The sequence below is a fragment of the Canis aureus genome, chromosome 37 (genome assembly GCF_053574225.1).
Source record: "Canis aureus isolate CA01 chromosome 37, VMU_Caureus_v.1.0, whole genome shotgun sequence".
Classification (NCBI taxonomy): Eukaryota; Metazoa; Chordata; class Mammalia; order Carnivora; family Canidae; genus Canis; species Canis aureus.
In genome coordinates, this window is record NC_135647.1 from 10,695,755 (window position 1) to 10,718,291 (window position 22,537).

A 22,537-nucleotide genomic window follows, 5' to 3' on the forward strand; every position below is an offset into this window, starting at 1 on the left:
GAAAGATGAAAGAATACATCTTAAGGTCTGAGGTCAGAGCTTGAAGTAGGCACAGACAAGCTTGAAAAAATTTTAGTTTCTTGTTTTATCTTCAAAATTGCTACAAGACTTTTTATCACACATGCACACATACACACACATACACACACACACTCCCTTCTATGTTTGTATTAAAATTAAAATATTCTGTCAATCAAATCTTTGAGTAAAATTGGCAAGACAAATGCCATGAAGTTTATCTTATGCCTTCAGATGCTAATATCTCCTAAGCCCATCATTACTCCCTGAAGATACCCCCATTTTATTTTATTTTGTTTTTCTGAAGATTTATTTATTTATTTGAGAGAGAGAGAGATAGAGGGAGGGAGGGTTAGGAGGAGGGAGGAGGGAGAAGGAATCTCAAGTAGACTCCTCACTGAGCACAGAGCCACAAGCAGGGCTCAGTCTTGTGACCCTGAGTTCATGACCTGAGCTGAAACTTAAACTCTGACTCTCAACCCACTGCACCACCCAGTTGCCCCTGTATACCCCTATTTTAGAAACCTATTCCTGGGACATTCATCCTTGTAAATTCCAGACAAGTACGTGTGGGGTGTTGAGCTACCTTTAAGTTTCAATGAGACTGTGGAAGAGCAGATTCTCAATCACCCATATTTTAACACAATCTCAGTTGAGCATTTCTAGAAATCTGTTAGGGAGGATGCTGGAGATCGAAGCAGAAAGAATTTACCCTTATGCCACTCTTTATGGCCACTGGTGGCTAAGCATACATTTACAGCTGTGGTATTACTTATTTCCTTATGATCCATGTGTAGATAGTTATGACATGAGCATGGAGCACTGAAAGGTTGGCAGAGGTTGCTCAAGACAGCTCCTAGCTCACTGGGCTTCAGTCTTTTGTGGACCTCATTCATTTCCTTTATTCTACTGCCTAATTCATTTTCTTCTTTTTGTCAGGACTCCAGAATGGGATGTGACTAGTTATTCTTACCTCACCTGAAATTTCTGGGTGTTACAGACCAGAGGATAATTGTAGCTTCGGATATATTTTTTCCAACTAAAATGTGATTTTGTTTTTCTGTTGCTCTAGCAAATTGTCATTTTCACTGCAAAAAAAATGTTATCCAATAAATATTTTTCCTGTCTTGTCAATGCATTATTGAAACACAAACCTTATGGTGCAGTAGGACTCCATGCTATAGAAAAATATTTTATGATTTCCATATTTCTTTTGCGTTGATTTTTCTTCCAATATTTTTATTGAAGACCTGCCAACCTGTTGACACTCAGCCTGAGTTCAATAATTTTTCTTTTCTTGGAAACAGGAGGGAGAGCTTCCTCTATGTCCCATATGGTGACAGGTGCTGAAGATGATATTCCTGCCCAAGAAATACACACCTCTGTTATTAAATAACAGCAAAGATTTTTTTTTATTTCTCAGTAGTATTACATGAATTGTATCCTAAGAACTATCACTCAATAGCTCTCTACTTTGTTTTCACTTTATATATGGAAAGACTGAAGTTCCTACAGCTTATAGACTGTTACCAAGTTAAAGAAGACAATTACTGATCTAATTTTTTATCCATTGGTATGGTCTCCAAAACACCTGATGGAACCCCAATGGGGTTTTTTGGTTTTGGGCGGGATTTAAAAAGATTTTATTTATTTATTTGAGAAAGAGAGAGCATGAGTGGGGTGGAGGGGCTGTGAGGAGGAGCAGAGGGAGAGGGAGAAGCTGACTCCCCATTGTGCAGGGAGCCAATCCCAGGACCCTGAGATTACAACCTGAGCTGAAGGCAGATGCTTAACTGACTGAACCACCCTGTAATGCCATGGAACCCCAATGTTTTAAAATCATTTGCCTTGAAATTTCTTAACAATAGTTTCCATTTTTAATCCATCTTTATGTCTTCATAGCAGAAGGTGGAAATTCTAACCACACTATTTTGTAGTATAACTTTGATGAATGCTAGAATAAAAATCAGTGCAGGAAACCAGGAGTTTTGCTATATCATCACAGAGTTATAATGATATCACAGAGATAACATTCTGAGGAAATGGTGAGAAGTTACTGCTGTATTTGTAACTTCCAAGGTTAAAGATATTTCTCAAAACATTATTTTAGTAACCTATTAAATTTCGTCTTCAGTGAATCCAGCTAAATCTTTTAAAATCATAGTTTTCCCTGTATTTTCTCTTGAATGAAACTGTTACTGGGGCACCTGGTGTCTCAGTTGGTTAAACATCTGCCTTCAACTCCGGTCATGATTCTAAGGTCCTGGGATTGAGCCCCAAGTTGGGCTCCCTGCTCAGCAGGGAGTCTGCTTCTCCCTCTCCCTCTGCCTGACATTCCTCCTGCTTGTGCGTGCTCTCTCTCTCTTTCTCTGTCAAATAAATAAATAAAATATTTTTTAAAAGAAGCTGTTACCATATTTGTAGCATTTCCTATGCAAATGTAACCTAAACCAAGATCAGCCACCATGCAAGTGATATGAGTTTATACCTGTCTTGGGAAAAATGGCTGTCCCTGAGAGGTGATCTATAGGCACATTCAACTGTCTTCTGGGAGCAAGGCCCTATAAAGAAGACTTGAAAGAGTTAATACATTGGAATCAGAAAAAAAAAAAAGAAAAAGAAAAAAGAAGAGGACACAAAGAATAGAACACCATGATATGTCACCCATGTTTGCTTTCCAGCTGCAGCTTTCAGGATGCTTTAATGGTTTCCTCAGAAGATCCATTTCTTTAAAAAGACAGACAATCCCAGAATAGCTGCTAAGGTAGCCACTGGGGAATCTTGTTATTAGCTTTCTTTCCTGATCCCCAATGATGGTCAATAGTTTCTGGTTGACCAGCTAATGAGGGATCCCGGGAAGGAGAAGTGAGGCAGTATACCTTGAACATCTTTGCCAGGCATGTGACCAATATCTTGCATATGCTGTTAGGGTAGTACTAGCAACAGTATAAGATATTATTCCCAATTTACAGGTGTAGAAATTGAGGTTCAAAGAGGTGAGATAACTTGCTCAAGTTCACATAATGTGTAAGTAATTGATCTGGAATTCAAACTACAGTCTGCTTAATCCAAGGTTTGTGTTCTTTCTACCACACTTGGCTTTGTCCACAGGCAACCTCTGGAGTGGTAAATTGCAGCAAGAACTGTTAAGAACTCAAGAAAGAAAGGCATTCCATCTAGAAGCTGCCCTGTGGAGTTTCCCTAGGCAGAGCCATTATGTCTAGGGAATGCTGTAGAGAATCCTCTGCTGTAGGCAGAGATGTAGGGTCCCCACAGATCCTTGGAGCCCTGCTAGGAACTGGCTAGGGACATTCTCAGAGACCTCCCACCATGCTGTACCCTTCAAGGATAGTGGGGTGGGTGATTAGTGACCATAGTCTAGTCATTCTCTATCTTATGCAGAGAAGGTACAAAAAGGTTAAGTATTTCACCCCCAGAAAACCCATAACCAAAAATCCAGAAACCCTGATTTTAAGCTGGAGCAAAATACAAGGCTCTCCAAAGTGCCCTAGCCCTCAGATTCTCAGCTACAGGAGAAAGTTAAATTTCTTTTCTGTTTAATTGTCCTGAGTTTTCCTATTTTGAGCTTCAAGAATTGTTTTTAGGAAAAAAAAAAAAAAAAAGATGAGCAATTGGTCTGCGTTTACTTTCCTCATGTAAATCTTATTTCTCCCTAACTTCATCTGTTCAGACCAAAACAGTCCTGATGGTCTTAGTCTACTTCACACAGAAACATCAAGAACATCCTCTAGCTCAGTCCGAATTCTCTTAACCATCTGTCAGGTTAGTTGCCCTTGGCAGAGTAGAACCACCACAGACTTCAAGCTCCATAGCCTCAGGAACCATGTGTCAATGTTCTATTCCTGGTGCCCAAGAAAATGCCTGAAACAGAAGTTCTTTTACCAGTACTGTTGCATTTGATGCATTTTTAAAAGAAATTGGAGAGTTGGAGAGAATCTACAGAGGATGTAACTCAACCCCCACCCCCCCGCCTTCAACAAAAGAGAAGCAGAAGAACCAGATGGATTGTCCATGGATATACAGGTAGTGAGTGGCAGAGCCATGGCTAGCAGCCACATCTGGTCCACTGCTCTATGCCACAGCCTCAAAACTGAAGCAGGCTCAATAGTTTAAAATTGACTCTCTTTTAATAACTTAGCTCTGCTTTTAGAATCATATAGGATCAGATGTGATTTGTAGACTAGCTTGCAAATGATTAAATGGCCCCCACTTAGAGCACTATATTAGATAAAATGCTTTTGGCTGCAAGCGACAGAAAATCCAAGTTAACTGGCTTAATAAAGAATTTTATTGGCTCACTTAATTGGAAGTTTAGAGGTAAGTCAGGTCTTACATATGACATGTTGCAGCTCTTAGGCTGTTTCCTTGAGATCCTATGGCTCTGCTCCCTGTTCTTTATTCTTAAGCAGTCAGTGAAATGGTTATAATAGTACTAGGCCTCTTGTCAGTGCTCTACAAGATTGAAGGAAGGGAAGGGTATCTCTTCCTATGTATCTCTCTCTATTAGGGGCAGGGAAATGTACCTGAAGCCCCTTAATAAACTTCTTCTTACCATGTGTGATGGTTAATTTATTGTCAACTTGGATGGGCTAAGGGTTGTCCAGATAGCTGGCAGTATATTAGTTCTGTGTTTGTCTGTGAGAGTGTTTCTAGAAGATGCTAGTGTTTGAACTGGTAGATTGAGTAACGAGCATCACTTTCATCCATGGGGATGGGCATCATCCAATCCACTGAGGCCTCAAATAAAACAAAAAGGTGAAAGAGGGGCAAATTTAGGAGTACCTGGGTGGCTCAGTTGGTTAAGCATCTGAGTCTTCATTTCAGCTCAGGTCATCATCTGAGGATTGCGTGATTAAGACCTGCATTGGACTCCATGCTCAGCAGGGAGCCTGCTTGAGAGTCTTTCTTTCTCTTTCCCTCTGCCTTTCACCCCATGCTCTCTCTCTTTCTCAAAATAAATAAATAAAATCTCTAAAAAAAAGGGGGGGGGGTTGCAAATTTTCTCTCTCCACCTGAGCTGGGACATCCATTTTCTTCTGCCTTCAGATGTTGGCTCTCCTGGTTGTTAGGTCTTTGGACTTGGACTGAATTACACCGCCAGCTTTCCTTGTTCTCCAGTTTGTCAATTCCTATAATCTCTCTCAATCTCTACTCCCCGGAGTGTGTGTGTGTGTGTGTGTGTGTGTGTGTGTGTGTGAACAAACTGGTTCTATTTTTCCAGAGAACTCTAATCTACCACATTTAAAAGAAATAGACATAGAAAAGGATCATCAGAAAAAAGAAGGCTTACAGTTTCTGAGAGGGGATTCATGACCATGGCTACAGCCCCTGGGGAAGGAAGAAGCAAAGAGTCACAGTCCTGGGACAAGTAGAATACTAGACAGTTTACTACAACAGGAAGTCAGGAGCAAGGGTCAGAGGAAAAGCCTGGTTTAAAAGAGAAACAAATACGGGGCAGCCCAGGTGGCTCAGTGGTTTAGTGCCTTCCTTTAGCCCAGGGTGTGATCCTAGAGACCTGGGATCAAGTCCCACATCAGGCTCCCTGCATGGATCCTGCTTCTCCCTCTGCCTGTGTCTCTGTCTCTCTCTGTGTGTGTCTCTCATGAATAAATAAATAAAATCTTTAAAAAAGAGAGAGAGAAACAATGCAAAATGCAAGTGAAAGCAAATGCCATGTGATGTTAAACACTAGGCTGTTTGTCAGAAAATCTAAGACTCCATCCAAGCAATGATTGCTCTTGGGAAGTAAAGATAGGGCAGGTTCCTTTTTTTTTTTTTTTTAAGATTTTATTTATTTATTTATGAGAGACACACACACACACAGAGAGAGAGAGAGAGAGAGGGAGAGACACAAGAAGAGGGAGAAGCAGGTTCCATGCTGGGAGCCCGATGTGGGACTCAATCCCAGGACCCCAGGATCACGCCCTGAGCCAAAGGCAGACGCTCAACCACTGAGCCACCAGGTGCCCTGATAGGGTAGGTTCTGAAGTGAGAGGTAGTGGGAGGGTTGGAGTGACATGTTATGGGCAGAGGAAGAATTCAGAGGCAAGAACCAGCTCAAAGGCTCCTCTGTATGCTCTGTCCTGCTTATTTGTGTCTCCTGCCTTGAATTTTTCACAAAGTTGGCCAATAACCGGGACGCTTTGCCACCTTTTTTGATTCCCTGCCCCCAATTACTGGCCTTGATGGTGAGCTTCAATTTCCAGCCCCACTCCCTGGCCCTACATAGAGGCCTAGGTTTAGTTCTTATTAACCCATTTCTATCACAACATTTGTAAGTGTCATGATCCATTCCTGATTGATTCATCTGTTCATTAGTCAATCATTTCTTAAGACATATCCTGTTCAGAAAGAGTGAAATTTTCTTCCTAGTCGAGATAACATTGTTGGAGCATCACAGAGCTCAGAAAGCCCTTACAAGTTGGCTTTGTTCAAACTTCCAAACTCCAATTGTACTTGGGTTTACAACTCTACATTCTGACTTTGTAAATATCTTCTCACTTTCTCTCTTATAGTCTAGTGACTACAAGTTCCAAGAGAACTGGGTCTATGTCTTATGAATCCTCTATCCAAAATGGTGCTTGAACATCCTACTAAATAGTGATGGATGGAATGAGCCAGATAAACAAACTAAAGTCCAGGATCACCCAGCTAGTCAACAGGTGGCAACCAGAACTCCGGTTTTTTTGATTCCTTGGGTTTTCTGTATTACAAAAGCAAAAATATATATATAACATTGTCTTTACAATAGCTATCTGTGTTTTATCCTACCTTCCTTCAAAGCATACTAAAGGATTTTTTCATTCATATTCCAGTGGGGAGAGATTATTATTATTATTTTAAAAGTGCTTCCCGGAGGACTCGCTGAGGTAAAGAATAGTGAAGATACCTTGTCACACAGCTCCATTCAGTTTCAAAGACTTGTCTCATTTGCTTTTCAGACTAATAGTTAAATCTCCCTATTCCCACTCCAAGGCAAAGAAAATGCTGCTAGCTTTGTCAACAGCAAATAAAACACGGGTGACTACTTTACAGTCAGTTTGTGTATTTATCTTTCAGCATCTATTATGAATCTATTATGAATCAAGCTATACTGGGCATATCTGGGAAAGAGCGTGTGAAGCTTTCTCGCAGAACAAAAAACAATAACACCCATATTCATGGATTGTGATATTCTGGGATAGCCATATGTGACTTTTGTGTCTTCAAAATATTTTATTCTGTTGATACATAAAAGGTTTGAAAATGTTGTTTTCTCGGCCTCTGCTGTTCAGGGAGGCTAGCTGGCAGCTAGCTGGATTTTTTTTTTTTCTGATTCATATGCAAAGCTATATGGGAAACCCTCTTCCAACATAACAAGTTAATCATTTCTTCAAGAGTAAAAATGCATGGCCTGCTTTTACTGGCCACAAAAGGCACTGGGCTTTAATAGAAAGCGACTGTTAATAAGCAATAAACCAAACGGGCCTTTGCCAGTGCCAGTTAGTGGCTGTTTTTAATAGTACTATTGAATCAAGTAGAGCTCTCTCTGCCTCTGAATCAGGTCTGGCATATCAGCATAAGAATATGCTGTATCGGGTGCCCTGGGTGGCTCAGTTAGTTAAGCATCTGCCTTCCTCTCAGGTCATGATCTCAGGGTTCTGGGTTAGAGTCCCACATTGGATTCCCTGCTCAGTGGGGAGTCTGCTTTTCTCTCTTCCTCTGCCCCTTCCTTCCCTCGTGCTCTCCCTTTCTCAAACAAACAAATAAAATCTTTAGAAAAAGAAAATGTTATATCATAAGGAGAAGGAAAATATATGGTTATATTTTATTTATTAATATCTCATCTAGACACAGAAAGGATTTAAGGCACCTTACCTAAAGACTTACAGGATAAGAAGAAAAGTAAAACAGGTGAAGTAAGTGATAAAAGTAAAGCCAAAGGAAAAGGAGGGCAGTATATAAAATGTACATGGAGTTTGAGATGCATAAGTCAGTGCCAGAATTTTTCACCTACAAAATATGCATAGGTATGGCTTACTTTCGGAGAACCAAGCACACACAAATCCAGTCTAAAAGAGAACTTATGAAGCTAATATTTACATTTCAGAAGTATTTTTCAGTTTATAAAAGAATTCATCACTATAGGCATATCTCCTGTTATTAAACAGTGTATTTTTAAAATCTTTTACAAATTAAAGGTTTGTGACAACACTACATCAAGCAAGTCTTTTTTTTTTTTAAAGATCTATTTATTTATTCATGAGAGACACAGACTGAGAGAGAAAGAGAGGGACAGAGCTATAGGCAGAGGGAGAAGCAGATTCCTCTCAGGGAGCCTGGTATGGGACTAGATTATAGATCCCGGGATCACAAAGTGAGCTAAGGCAGGCGCTCAACCGCTGAGCCATCCAGACGTCCCAAGCAAGACTTTTCATGCCATTTTTCCAACAGGATTTGCTCATTGTGTGTCTCTGTGTCCCATTTGGGCAATATCATAATATTTCAAACTCTTTCATTATTATTATATCTATTATGGTCATCTGTGATCAGTGATCCTCGCTGTTAACTATTGTAATTGTTTGGGGGCACCATGAACCACCTATAGAAGATGGCAAGCTTAATAAAGGTTGTGTGTATATTCTGACTGCTTCATTGGCCATTCTCCTGTCTCCCTCTCCTGGACCCTCCTTAGTCTCTGAGATACAACAATATTGAAATGAGGCCAATTAATAATTTTACAGTGGCCTCTAAGTGTTCAAGTGAAAGAAAGACTCACGTGTCTCTCACTTTATTTTAATTAATTATTTTTTTTTTTAGATTTTATTTATTTATTCATGAGAGACACAGAGAAAAAGGCAGAGACATAGGCAGAGGGAGAAGCAGGTCTCCCATGGAGAGCCTGATGTGGGACTCAATCCCAGGACCTGGGATCATGACCTGAGCCATTACGACCTGAGCCAAAGGCAGATGCTCAACCACTGAGCCACCCAGGCGTCCTGCATGTCTATCACTTTAAATCAAAAGCTAGAAATGATTAAGCTTAATGAGGAAGGCACATTGAAAGCCAAGATGGGTCAAAAGCTGGGCCCCTTGTGCCAAGCACTTAGCCAAGTTGTGCGTGCAGAGGAGAAGTTCTTGAAGAAAATTAAAAGTGCTAATCCAGTGAACACACAAGAGATAAGAAGGCTGATATGGAGACAGTTCAAGCGATCTGGACAGAAGATCAAACCAGCCATAATATTCCCATAAGCCAAAGCCTAATCCAGAGCAAGGCCCCGATTCTCTTCAGTTCTATAAAGGTTGAGAGAGCTGAGGAGGCTGCAGATGGAAAGTTTGGAGCTGGAAGGGGTTAGTTCATGAGGTTTATGGAAAGAAGCTGACTCCATAACACAAAGGTATGAGGTGAAACAGCAAGTGCTGATGGAGAACCTACAGCAAGTTCTCCAGAGGATCGAGCTAAGATCACTAACAAAGGTGGCTGCACTAAACAAATTTTCAACGTAGACAAAACAGACTTCCATCGGAAGACGATGCCAGTGAGGACTTTCATAGCTAGGGAAAACTCATCGTCTGGCTTCAAAACTTCAAAGCACAAACTGACTCTCTCGCTAGGGGCTAAGGAGCTGGCAATTTTAAGTTGAAGCCAATGCTCATTTAGCATAGCAAAAATCCTAGGGCCCTTAAGAATGATGCTAAATTTACTCTGCCCATGTATGCTCTATAAATGGAAAAACAAAGCCTGGATGACAGCACATCTGTTTACAACATGGTTTGCTGAATATTTTAAGCCCACTATTGAGACCTACTGCTCAGGACAAAAGATTCCTTTCAAAATATTACTGCCCATTGACAATGCATCTGGTCACCCAAGAGCTCACATGGGGAAGAACAAGGGGATGAATGTTGTTTTCATGCCTATTAACACAACATCCATTCTGCAGCCCATGGATCAAGGTGTCATTCCGACTTTCAAGTCTTATTATTTAAGAAATTCATTTCGTAAGGCTACCGCTGCCAAAGACAGCAATTTCTCTGATGGATCTGGACAAAGTCCATTGAAAACCTTCTGGAAAGGATTCACCATTCTAGATGTCATTGAGAGCGTTTGTGATTTATGAGAAGAAGTCAAAATATCAACATGAACAGGAGTTTGGAAGAAGTTGACTCCAACCCTCCTGGATGACTTTGAGGGGTTCAAGATGTCAGTGGAGGAAGTCACTGCAGATGTGATAGAAACAGTAAGAGAGCTAGAGTTGGAAGGGGAGCCTGAAGATGGAACTGAATTGCTGCTAAATTCTCTTATGATCAAACCTACATGGATTAGAAGTTGCTTCTGATGGGGGAACAAAGAATGTGGTTTTTTGTATTTGAGTCCACTTCTGGTGATGATGCTGTGAGGATTGCTGGAATGACAATGAAGGATTTAGAATATTACATAAACTTAGTTGACCAAGCAGCAGCAGGGTTTGAGAGGATTGACTCCAATTCTGAAAGATATTCCGCTGTGGGTGAAATGCTATCAAACAGCATCACATGCTACAAAGAAATCATTCATAAAAGGAAGAGTCAATCAATGTGGCAAACTTCATCATTCTCTTATTTTAAGAATTGGCCACAGCCACCCCACCTTCAGCAATCACCACCCTGATCAGTCTCAGCAGCCAGCATCACCAAGGCAAGACCCTCCACCAGCAGAAAGATTAGGACTTGCTGAAAGCTCAAATAACATTTAGCATTTTTTAGCAATAAAGCATTTTTTAATGAAGGCATGTACATTTTTAGATAAGATATTATTGCACACTTAATAGACTAAAGTATAGTACAAATATAATTTTTATATGCACTGAGAAGCCAAAAATATATTTGATTTGCTTTATTGCAATATTTTCTTTATTGCAGCAGTGTGAAACTGAACCTGCAGTATCTCTGAGGTGTGCCTTATATTCCTATTTAGTGATGATTTTGCATTTAAAATACATTTGTGTTGGTTTTTTTTTCATTTGTGTTGTTGTAAATAAAGCTCCAGTTTATCTATATATGGCATTTTGAATCCTTTCTGCTATGACAGGCATAAGTAAATCGTTTCTATTGCAAAGGGCATGAGTGCACAAACATTGCAGGGTATGGTGCTGACAACTACCTCAGAGTTATTTAATCAGAGCATGCATGGTGTGTGCCTGGGTGGCTCAGTTAAGTGTCTGCCTTCAGCTCAGGTCATGATCTCGGGGTTCTGGGATGGAGCCCCACATCAGGCTCCCTGCTCAGCGGGGAGTCTGCTTCTCCCTCTCTCTCTGCCCCTCCCTTCACTTGTGCTCTCTCTCAAATAAATAAATAAAATCTTAAGAAAAAACATGCATGGTATGCAACCACCACCAGCAACAGCATACGCCTCTCCAGTAAGGCCAGGACGCTGCTTCCCCAGTCAACTGCAGGAAGAAATCCCACATCTGCAGGTTCTCATCCTAACTCCTCCCTCATCCTCTAAAAAAAAGTCCCATCATAATGTTTATAAGGTTGTGACTTCCTTGAGAACAGGCCTATCCACCTGAGAGCACCCAGCTCACCACTGTGAATACAGTAGGCACCTAAAATATTTCCTGAATTTTGCATGGGGAAAGGAAGGAACAAATTTCTTACTCATTTCTGCATCCATAGGTTTTAAAAGTCAGAGGAAGTAAGATTCAGATTCCTGCATACATTTCAGCCCAGCAGTAGATTAATTTCAGGCTCCTCACTCTGATGCTGCAGGATTGAGACAGCTAGCAGCTCAGCAGTGACTTCTAAGGGCAGGGACAGGTGGAAAGTGTAGGGAGATGGGGTAAGAAAGAGGTGACACAGTTGGTCTGAGATAAAAAAGATAAAAGGGTCAGATAGGAACAAGAAACCATAGTCACTGCCATGAATGGTCTCAAGGCAAGTGGGAGGAGCTGCCCTTTGACCTTTCCATATTTATATCTCAAGAAGCAATACTCTGTAGGGTTTTTCTCCCTTCAGGACTGCCTTTGACATTCATTCTAATCATAAACGTCAGAGTTGTTACCAACGAGTGATTACCTCCGTAACTTGGAGGTTGCCAGGATACTCCTGGATACTAAAGCCTCCTGAGGTCAGTCTTGCTATATATTTTCTTTTAGCTATTTTTTTTTACCATCTGATTTACCAGTCATTTCTTTGACTCTGTGTGTGTGTGTGTGTGTGTGTGTGTGTGTGTGTGTGTGTGTTTAGGGAAAAATAACTTATTTCAGCTAAAAGAAAGCTTCCTTTTTAAGTTTTTACGAAGTCAAAAGAAATTCTGAATTTGAGATCATATCTTTAAGAATGCTCTGGGCTATTCTTCAAAGGTAGTTCTTAAAATATATTGGAAATAATGTAGTTGAGTTAAAAGCAAAGTACTAAAGTTTTGCTTTTAAAATAACTAGTATGGTACGGAGCCACTTCCTAGTTTTCATATAAAATCCTTGAGAAGCTAAATCCAAAACGAAAAAAAAAATCTGTGCCTTTAAATTTTTTCCTGCTTAAAGTTTGTCTTTTTTTTTTTTTTTTTGGTAATTTATTTTTGCATTTATTGTTGGATAATGATGTACTGCAGAAATATATAAAACACAAGCTGTCTCTTATTCTGTTTGGTGATAAAATGCTCAATTAAAAACAGGTTATGTTGCATGCCCTTGGCATCCTGTGCTGATATCGTATTGTTCAGTACATGTCACCCTAAATAATTTCACATGCATCTGTTTTATTAGTAGGTGCTAATTAAACATGCATCTTGTGGAGTGACTTCACATAGGATCATTTTGCAGTTTCCTGTATTATTTATGTAACACTTTGTAGGATCTGTGGGTCACAGATCCTACTATAAACTTTTCCTCCTAAAATTATTAATGAAAAATGAAGTCCCTCTCTAATAGTATGTTTCCAGACATGCTTGGAAAAATATTCCAGGGCGAAATTTAAAACAAACAAAAATATATTACTAATATACACTATATTATCCATTTTCCAGAAGATTTATAAGCCACTACAAATGTTCATTGGTTGAGAGTAATGCTCTCTTTTCAATGAAGATCCACAATTCTCCCCGGTATCCATCCGGTCCTACTGTCAGGACCAAAATATCCATGCAGATCATGGTCAGTATGAAGATGCCTGATGATGAGCTCTTCTGGTGCAGGAAGCTGCCTTACCTAACAGCTCTGCATGGCACAATAGATCGTATGCACTGCTCCAGTCTGGCCAACGTAGGGCCGCTTCTTCTGTCCCTGGCTTCTTTCCAAATATGTGTCAAAACTTCAAATCCTCAGCCATTAATCGTTTTAGAAATGGCCACCATCCTTTCTTCTGTTCTCCGTGCAGTGTTACACCACCACAGTGGTCTATCATTCAAGTCAATCATTCTACAGCTAGGTCATGTAGGTAGTTCTGTAACTTTAGGGCCCTGGACCATCCTGGGTCTTGCTCTTTTTCTTTTTTTTAAAGATTTTATTTATTCACTTATTTTGGAGAGAAAGAGACAAGGCAGGGGGAAGGGCAGAGGGAGAAAGAGAGAATCTCAAGCAGACTCTATGCTGAACGCAGAGCTGGACACGGGGCTCCATCTCATGACCCTGAGATCATAATCCAAGCTGAAATCAAGGGTTGGATGCTTAACCAACTGAGCTCCTCAGGATCCTTATCCTTCTTGCTTTCTTTTCTGAAAAGAAAATAAACCAGCATTTCTCAGAATACTATGTCCATAAACTGAAAAAAAAAGTGTCTGGGAAGTAAGTTTTGACTCTCTTGATTCATAAGGTGTATTAGTATATGAAAGGTTCTAAGAAGCCCTACAGCAAAGAAACTTGTTTGGCTCTGCTTAACTTAATGTCCCACAAGTCATGGGATCTGAGAACCTTTCTTATGATCATATGTTGCTGCCTTCAGAACTAGCAAGAAAATGTTTTGAGAATGCCATCCTAGACAATCTTTAATAGACTGTTCTAACTATAATGGATACTCTAGGATTCCCTTCTGGGATTCTGCTGTTCCTCTCACAAAGGATCTGAATGCTTAGGTCTCAGCTCAGTTAAACTAAGTGACTCCATATAGTCAATAGTGAAAAAAAAATTAAAAACTGGCTTAAGCTTGAATCTGGGCAACGGATCTGCCCACCAGTCCCATAGTTCATGGCATTTACCACACTCACACTGCAGAATACAGTACATTAAATCTCTTAACGAGTGACTAATACGCCACCGTGATGGGACAGACGCTTGGGGTTTTAGCCAAGTCTTGTAAATTTAGCAAAGAATATCAGAGCAACTCCTTCTGTTACCCTAAATGTCATGGACTCTTACATTTTCATGAAGAACACGCAGGTCTTGGTTTTAAAGGTCTTACATGAGCACTTTCATTGAAAATCATAAGGTTTGCATACATTGAGAACATGAATACTGCAGTTAGCCTATCTGGAAAGTTCCAGTGGGCACAGGGGATTCTGGAGGGTGGGGGTTGGGAGGTGCCCATTAGATCATACCTCAGCACTCTGAGAGCTCCCATGAGCAGATGTCAGGACCGATCCCCACAACGAATTTTTAAATATAACACATATTGTCTGGCTCTACTGTCTAGAATTGAACTAAGTAAACTACAAGACCCCCAAAAGCAGAAGCAAGTTTGAAGGTTGGCCTCCATGTTTTGCTCCACACACTTCACTACACCAGCATAATCTAAATAGCTGCTCTTCTAAGGAATCACTCCTTGTTTCTGAATCTAGACTACTTAATTCTTGCTGTGGTTTTACTTCAGCATGAAGTTCATGAGAACTAGCATTCTACTAGAACTAGCATTCTGTAGAACTAGCATTCTACAGAAGTCTGTGGAAGGCAGACTTAGTTTTGAGATGTCCATATGTCTCCATGATTGCTGGCGCCCTACTCCACCTAGTTCCACCTGAGTTCTATCCTCATGCTTTGGTTTTGATTCTAACTTTGCTGTGCTCCTGACAGCTCAACTATTTTCAGAGAAATGGCTTCTCATCATTGGTTCTATCTTGCCTTGGCTCACCTAAATCTGGCCTCCCATCCTGAATCCAACTACAATTACAGAAAATACTATATCAACAGGTCCATTGAGGTGTGCTGGAGGCATAGGCAGAGAACAAAGAATGTCCAGTATGTACAAATAGACTAAGTACATAGCAGTTGGACTGAGTCATTTTGCAATCAAATGGCCACATTCGAGTATAACACTTGTGTAAGCCTCTTGGGTATAGTTTCATGAACTTGCCTTGTATATGAACTTGAGCCACCATGGATTGCTCAACTCAATGCTCATCTTCAGGAAGCCTTTCTTGACTGCCTGAGCCCAAAGAATCTCTCTCTCTCTCTTTTTTTTTTTTTTAATTTATATAGCTCCAGTTGTCTGCACCCACTGCCAGGAACTTACCATTGTCTCTCACTGGATTATCCAATGGTCTCTTTGGCTCCATTTTTACACAGTACAGTCTTCCTAACTAGATGAGAAGTGTTATCTTAAAAATGTTTATATCTCCCACAATAAAATAACAAGGAAATATTCCCATAATTCTATCAATTAGTGTGACATGGAGCAATGAGATATCTATTTAAGTGAACTGGAAATTGAGATAGAACATGTGTGTTGAGTAGGATTGATGGAAAAGGAAGAAGACATTTAGAGGCAGAATGAAAATGGTAAGAGGGAAGTTCAACTATCTGTTCCCGAGTCTGGTTTAAATTGAACATTGCCATCTTCTTTGTTCCTCAAGGCTTTCAGAATTATCTTCTTCTTTGCATAATTACCTACACCAGACAAATTATACAGCAAGGGTTTTCCAAAAACTCCTAATGCCCCCCTAAAACAAGCACAACAAAACTCCTAGGAGGGGCACCTGAATGCCATAGTCGGCTGAGCATCCAACTCTTGATTTTGGCTCAGGTCAGGATCTCAGGATCTCAGGATCATGGGATGGAACCCTGGATAGGGCTCTGCACTCAGTGGGGAGTCTGCTTCTCTCTCTCTCTCTCTTTCCCTCTGCTACTCCCTCTGCTCTCTCTCTCTCTCAAATAAATAAATAAATTATTTTTAAAATCCCAGAAATTCAGAGTTAGTGCCTCCCTACCCCTCTGACAGCTCATGAAATGCTCAACTAAGGTGAGAAGAAAACTCTGCCAAAAATTCTTTCCTCATCTCTCTAACTCAACATGAGCCTCAACAATCTTTTGGAAGCTAAGACTCGTGTTCCAAAGCGCACAGTGCCCTACTTAGAATGGTTGTAAAGTCAGAAACTCTCTTCTAATTATCACAAACAGTAATTTGGTTTTTCTTTGAAATAATTTATGCCTCGGAGTGATTAGTTTGCCCTCTTTACATATTCATATCTTTGTGTTAATCTATTATCTGTAGCTATGCCTTTTCCAGTTTTGTAAAAAAGCATTTTTAGAAGGATAAGCACTGGTTTCTTCATGGTAATATTTGATTAACCTCAATAAGTGATTTGGCAAATTGTTTGCTTTTAAAGATGTAAATGTAAATGTGAGGGGAGAGTTTTCTTTCCAAAATAATTATGACGGTGCCCAGGTGACTTAGTGAGCCAAGATACTCCTAAACACTTGGGCCTAGCCTCCACTTGGGAATCTGGCTGCAAAATGCAGAAAGACTCCTCAATTTACTTTTAGACTGATGGCTGTAAGCTGTCTAATTGCAAATGAGTAGTTGCAAATGCCCCACTCCTCAGAGGCTAGGGCAATTTCCTTCCGTCTGTAATTATTAACAGGGGCAAATGAATATCCATCTGGGAGGATATTAAGAAAGAATCCCCATAAAGAACTGGTAGCATAATGAACTCTATCCCAAAAATATATCAGATAGGTAGGCCTGTGGGTGGATTGAAAGGGAGACCTATATGGTTTTACAGTAACCTAAAGCAGCAAAAATTATAGAAGTCAGGACAAGAGGATGCCCCAGAAGTAAGACTCATTTATCTCTAATTATTGGTCTTCTATCTGTGTTCTCCATCTACCTCCACCTGATACTGTCCAGTGGAGTCAGGAGACTCCATATGCCTGGCTTTGCCTTATCCTTGCTGTGTGGCTGGGAGAATTTTATATCATCTCCGAGTCCCATCCTGGGTTTCCTATTCTGAAAATGAGGACAAAAGTGTGTTGCCTCCACTCAAGATGGTAGCCATGAGGATAATGTGTGGTAATTTTGGAACTGTCTTAGCGTCCTTAAGAGCTCTGTGTCTGCCTCATTGACAAGACAGGTCTAAGGGAGACCTCCCCCAAGTCTCCCTCCTTGTGTTCACAGATGGAACCTCTGTGCTTCCCTGCATTCTGCTATTTGCCATCCAACCCCAATTACAGACTGCTCTGATGAGGACCTTCTGCTCCTCCCCTTGCCCTTCCCACATAATCTTCTTCCAAGTACTTAGAACTTCCCAAGATGGCCTTCAGCCAAAATGTAGTGTCCGGATCCTTTTTGATCCACACTCACTCAAGAGTTCTAGACTAGACCAGTTCAATCATACTCAACCCCTTGTCCTAAAACTCTGACAGGGACATGGCCTCAGGCTTCAGCTTGCCAGGAAGGGATTTAGGACCAGTTGATATGTGAAGGTGCTGTAGACTGTATAATTCTACAATATTCTATTGTAAAGTGGCCACTGCCAAGGTCATTTTCATGGATAATCCAAAAGATCCTTATAGTTTATACAATACTGGGGTGTTCGCTGAACCTTCTGAGGCAACCCATTCCATCTGTGGATAGCTCCAATGATTGAACTGGAATGTGGGTTCCAGTGTGGTTCAAGTGCTACTCATTGGTGCCATACAGAAACCTTATCAGCATTCTGCATAATAATTATATACATATTTAAAGACATTTTCTTTTCTGCCCAAAAGAAATCTGTTTTTTTTTCCTGTTGTTTCTCGTGGATATACTGCCTAATTCTGCATTGCCTTGTTTTCTTCTCTCTTAAACACCTCCAAAACAAAGCAAAACAAAACACCCACCTCCAGTCTTCCTAGCTTGATTGTACTACTAATAATGGCCAGTACTAACATTTAGCTAATAATCTGCCAACTTCTCAACAAGATTCTGATGGATGCTTTTGCAAAATTTTTAGTGAAGGTCCAAATACAGACTAAGAATGAAGTCCCAAAAGTCTAGCTTATTTCCTTATCTGCAAGCCTGGTGCATTATCAATGAGAGAAATCAATTTTATTTGACATGATTTATTCTTAGTGAATCCGTGCAGGTTTCTGGTGATCACCGCTTCTTCTCAAAGTAAGCCATTTTAGCATCTTGACCAGAATTCATTTTCATTTTCTTTCTAGAAAGCAGAATGGGTTCTCAGTTTTTGGACATTCCTTGTTCTCTTTAACTCCTCCCAGACTAATGACAACGTTCCAGGCATCTCTTTAACAACATCTCTCATTTTTATCTTTTGATAAGAGACGAAGGGAAGAACACCATTTGGATTGAAGAATAAATGCCTCTAACTGTGTGTGTCTGGGGTAGGCACTTTCTGTGTAAACCTGTTACTTCTGAGGTCCAAGAATTCTCTTCAGAGAGGCCGGTGAGTTGAGACAGGATCCTCTACCACCTTGAAAAGCCACAATCCACAACCCTCCTGGTTCGTGCATGGTCCCAAAGAGCATGCATTATTTCCTGGTAGACAGGGTCCACAGCATGCATAGAAAGGAAATAATCATGAGCAGAATCAAGAGGGATAGGCGAGTAAATGAGGGATGAAATGAATGAACATTAGAACCTGTGTTTTAAAACTTCCCAATGTGCAACGCCCCTAGAAAAGAGAGAGAGAACTATATTTGTCTCCGTATTTCTCCACTTGGGTTTGGCATAATCAGCAACATCTCTTCTGTGAGGGAGAAGACAAGTGTCTGCTGGTCTGGATTAAGACGCATTAACAGGGGAAGCATATGGTCATTTACACAGGGCCTGTTCCCACTCTGTGCCAAGGTTAACAAATTAATAAAAAGGAAGCGTACCGCGTAAATGTTGAACCTCATTAAGCATGAGATCATCACTCCGAGCTATCTTTGTTTTACAAGAATCTAAATGAAAGAAATGCAAGCCCCACTTCCATACATGCTCGCTGAAAATCACTCTTAGAATAGCTGATCATACTTTTGAGGACAGACAACAGCAGTTTTTAACTGGAAGATGGTGAAGACAGCTTCTGTTCTAAAAGAGTTTTATTGAGATGGTATTGGAAGAAACAGCGTTATTTATTTAAGTACTGCATTGCATTTTTCCTTTGTTCTTTCAACAGGTTAGTAATTACAGAAGTAGCGATTAGCCTTGATACAGAGTACACAGAACGATAAATGGATACTGTGCACAGTGGAGGGGCTCTGCCGTGCCAAGCTTATAATTTTCCGTTGGAGCTAATTATCCTTATTATACTGCATGACTCTTTTTTCTTGAATTATGAGTGGAAAAGTGCTGAATAGAAATTTTTTTCCAAAGTGCCCTGAACTGTTCAGGGAAATGGGAACCACAAACAATGAAAAGCTTGTTAGACAATGAGAGCGATCATCTATAAAGGGATTCTGAAGGAACTTCTCTTTTCCTGCACTATAGAAATGTAAAGTGCTTATCAGAAAAATGATCTGGGGAGGGGGGGGGTTGTTTTGTTTTTGTTTTTGTTTCAGTTTTCCCATAGGGATGATAAGAGAAAGAGCTAGACTCGGCCACCGGCCTCCTCCACCAAACCAACAGGAAGAAAGACGGGAAGGCTTGGATATTTGCCCAGGGCCAGGAAAGGCATGGAGTGTGGGGGTGCTGGGTTGAGACGCAGGGGTACAGTGGAATTTGAAGTAACCTACCTATCTGTGAAGTTAACTCCCCAAGGGCCAGACCGCTCGGTGTGAGGAAAGGCGTGGAGATCCTCCCTGGCCCAAGTGCCACCTGTGAACCGAAGTGAGCCGAGAAACTCGAGTCTGCAATCCAGCTACAACAATCCCCCCCTCTCTCTTTTCTCTTTTCCATGGCCCCCTCCATTATACTGATGCATCTGAGCAGAATCCCACAGATGGTGCATGCTTTTATGAGCTCAATCCTGAAATTTAGTTTGAAATTTCCCCAGTGTCCTCTGTGCTTCTGTCTTTGCAACAGATGCACTTAAATGTTAGCAATTTATTTGTGGCCTGTGCTACAACCAGAGCTAAAGAGGGGAGAGAGGACTGTCATAGGAGGAGAAGCAGAGCTATCAGAGCAGCAGGATGCTCCACACCACCTCACAGCGGGCCCAGCCAGCGAGCCACACAAAAATCAATTTTGTCTTCCCCTCCCGTTCAAGTTGGCGCTATGCAGAAGATGTTCAATCCAATTATCCGGGAGGAAGTTCTCTGCTTTCTTTAGCCTATCCTGCTAGCTTTCCCACGTGACAACATCTCATTTTCCGTTGTTACCATTTAGCATGCGTCTAGAATCAGAGGGACGGGATGCAAAAGTTCATGAGAGTCCAGGAGGCAGATTCTTTTTAAGGACACAGGAGCTCTGTAAGGTGACACCATCTAAGAATACAGCGCTGGTTCCAGGGTAACGTGTGAGTCAATCCTTTTATTTAGTATGTCAACAGTTATATGCTCATTTAGCGGTACTAAAATATTCTTGAGCAGAAAGTTATGGGCTTTCTGTGTGGGCTAAGAAATGTCAGCCCAGATAAGCAGGCAATTAACAGGAGCATAATGTTATCTTCAGCTAAAGCAATCATCACACATGTGATTAGGAGGTGATATGCAATTTCCCGGAGAGGGGCATGCACTAGTAAAACACAATTAAGGCTGGGAAAATATATGGGGGAAGAAGCCACTTCCATTGTTGCACTGGGATAAAATCCCGTGTATGCTTGTGATATTATTACATAGGTCAGATAGGCCACTGGCCAAATTGTCCAGATCCCGTTCCCTGTCCAATGGTATTGGAAAAGCCGCTCTTTGACCCCATGGCTCACAACCTTCTGCCTTGATACAGAGTGAATCTGGTCGCCTTCTTCACCTTCACCTTTTCCACAAGACTCTTCATTAAAATGAAGATGTTCCAATGTCACCAAGTCTAAGTTTTTAATCATTGTTGTCTCTAACGAATTGGGTTGAGTTTGAAGTTCCTTTAACAGCCAGCCCTGGAATTTTGACTCTGCCATTTGTTTCTTGGATGACCTACACAGGTGATTTCAATCTGACCCTCAGCACCCTCTTCCATGAAGGAGAGACACTAATAGCACATATTTTAAAGTTCCTTAAACCACTCTGCAGGAATGTGGCAAACACCCCTTCAGTAAGAGGCTACACTAGTATCCAGTTTCTTTGCACACACAAACTAGGTCACGATGCTTGCCTGACGTGTCTGATCTCCAGTGGCCTGGTTGGTAAGTACAAAGCTTTAGAGTACTCCCTCACTCCTTCTGGTGAAAATTAGTTTTCTAAGGTATTCAATTAGATAATTTATATTTTTAAAAAAGCAAAAAAATTAAAATTAAAAAAAATTTTTTAAAAAAGCTTAGCACTGTTGGTGACATTCTAAGAGCTTGTAACAAACATTTGTTATTTATAGTCATCATCATCATCATCATTATCATTTTAAATAATAACAATATTTACATTTGAATAATATAGATTAAGTAAATTTATATTTAAATAATGACATAATTAATAAATATATGTTTAAATAGTAATTTAATAATATTATTTATAATTATTATAATTATTTTATAAGCATCATGATCATTTAAAATGAAGCAGCATGCATCACATAATAATGCCAATATTGTACTCCTGTATTATAAAAAGACAATGATGCCTTCAGTAATGGTCATCACCATTTGCAAAATGTTAAGTAGAGAGGTTCGCTATGAGTATCAATAGGAAATAAGCTCCAAATGGAGAACGGTTTTTCTAAAATCCAGATCTGATCATATCACTCACCTGCTTAAAACCTTCCTTGGCTCCCACCGTTCTTAGTTTAAAACCCAAACCTCCCAGTGAGACTTCAGGAGGACCTCATGATTGGCTGGGTCTTGCCTCAACACGTCCCTCCAAGCACAGGCTCCTGGACTGCAGTGTTCTTTCTTCCCCTCAGCCACCTCAATGGCTGACAACCACATGGCCTTTAGGGGCTCACTTCAGGAGGACTTCCTCCTAGAAACCTTCCCAATTCTGCACGCCTGAATTGGCTGTCTGGCCTGTCTGATCTTACAGCCTGGTGGAGGGCTTTTATTTTTGTTTTTGTTTTCTGTCAAAGAATTCTCTAGAATTGCCTCTTTTCTTCTCCCTCACTAGCCTGGGAGCTCTGTGGGGGATTGTGAGCCTGTTGAATTCACCACTGTGTAAGCACTATGTACTTATGGTTCATTTACATAACAAATTTTCTTGAGTCTCTACATATGCAACGCTAAATCCTCCATCCTCTGTAATGTGAGCTGCATAGCTCAAATGGATTAGTAATTTAAAATTAGATTTAGCCTAATACACATACATACCATTCTGCTCAGATTGGC

The 22,537-nt window shown here is 40.6% G+C and overlaps 1 long non-coding RNA gene across 3 annotated transcripts in view; it reads right to left on the reverse strand.

Moving 5' to 3' along the window:
- LOC144306564 (uncharacterized) overlaps window positions 1–22,329 on the reverse strand; it is a 45,188-nt gene extending 22,859 nt beyond the window's left edge. For all 3 annotated transcript variants that reach the window (XR_013373639.1, XR_013373637.1, XR_013373638.1), the window contains exons 1-3: window positions 21,966–22,329; window positions 19,866–19,947; window positions 1,173–1,379 (exon numbers count right to left, since the gene is read on the reverse strand). This is a non-coding gene — a long non-coding RNA (uncharacterized LOC144306564). The remainder of the gene's footprint in view (window positions 1–1,172; window positions 1,380–19,865; window positions 19,948–21,965) is intronic.
- Window positions 22,330–22,537: the final 208 nt, after the last annotated feature.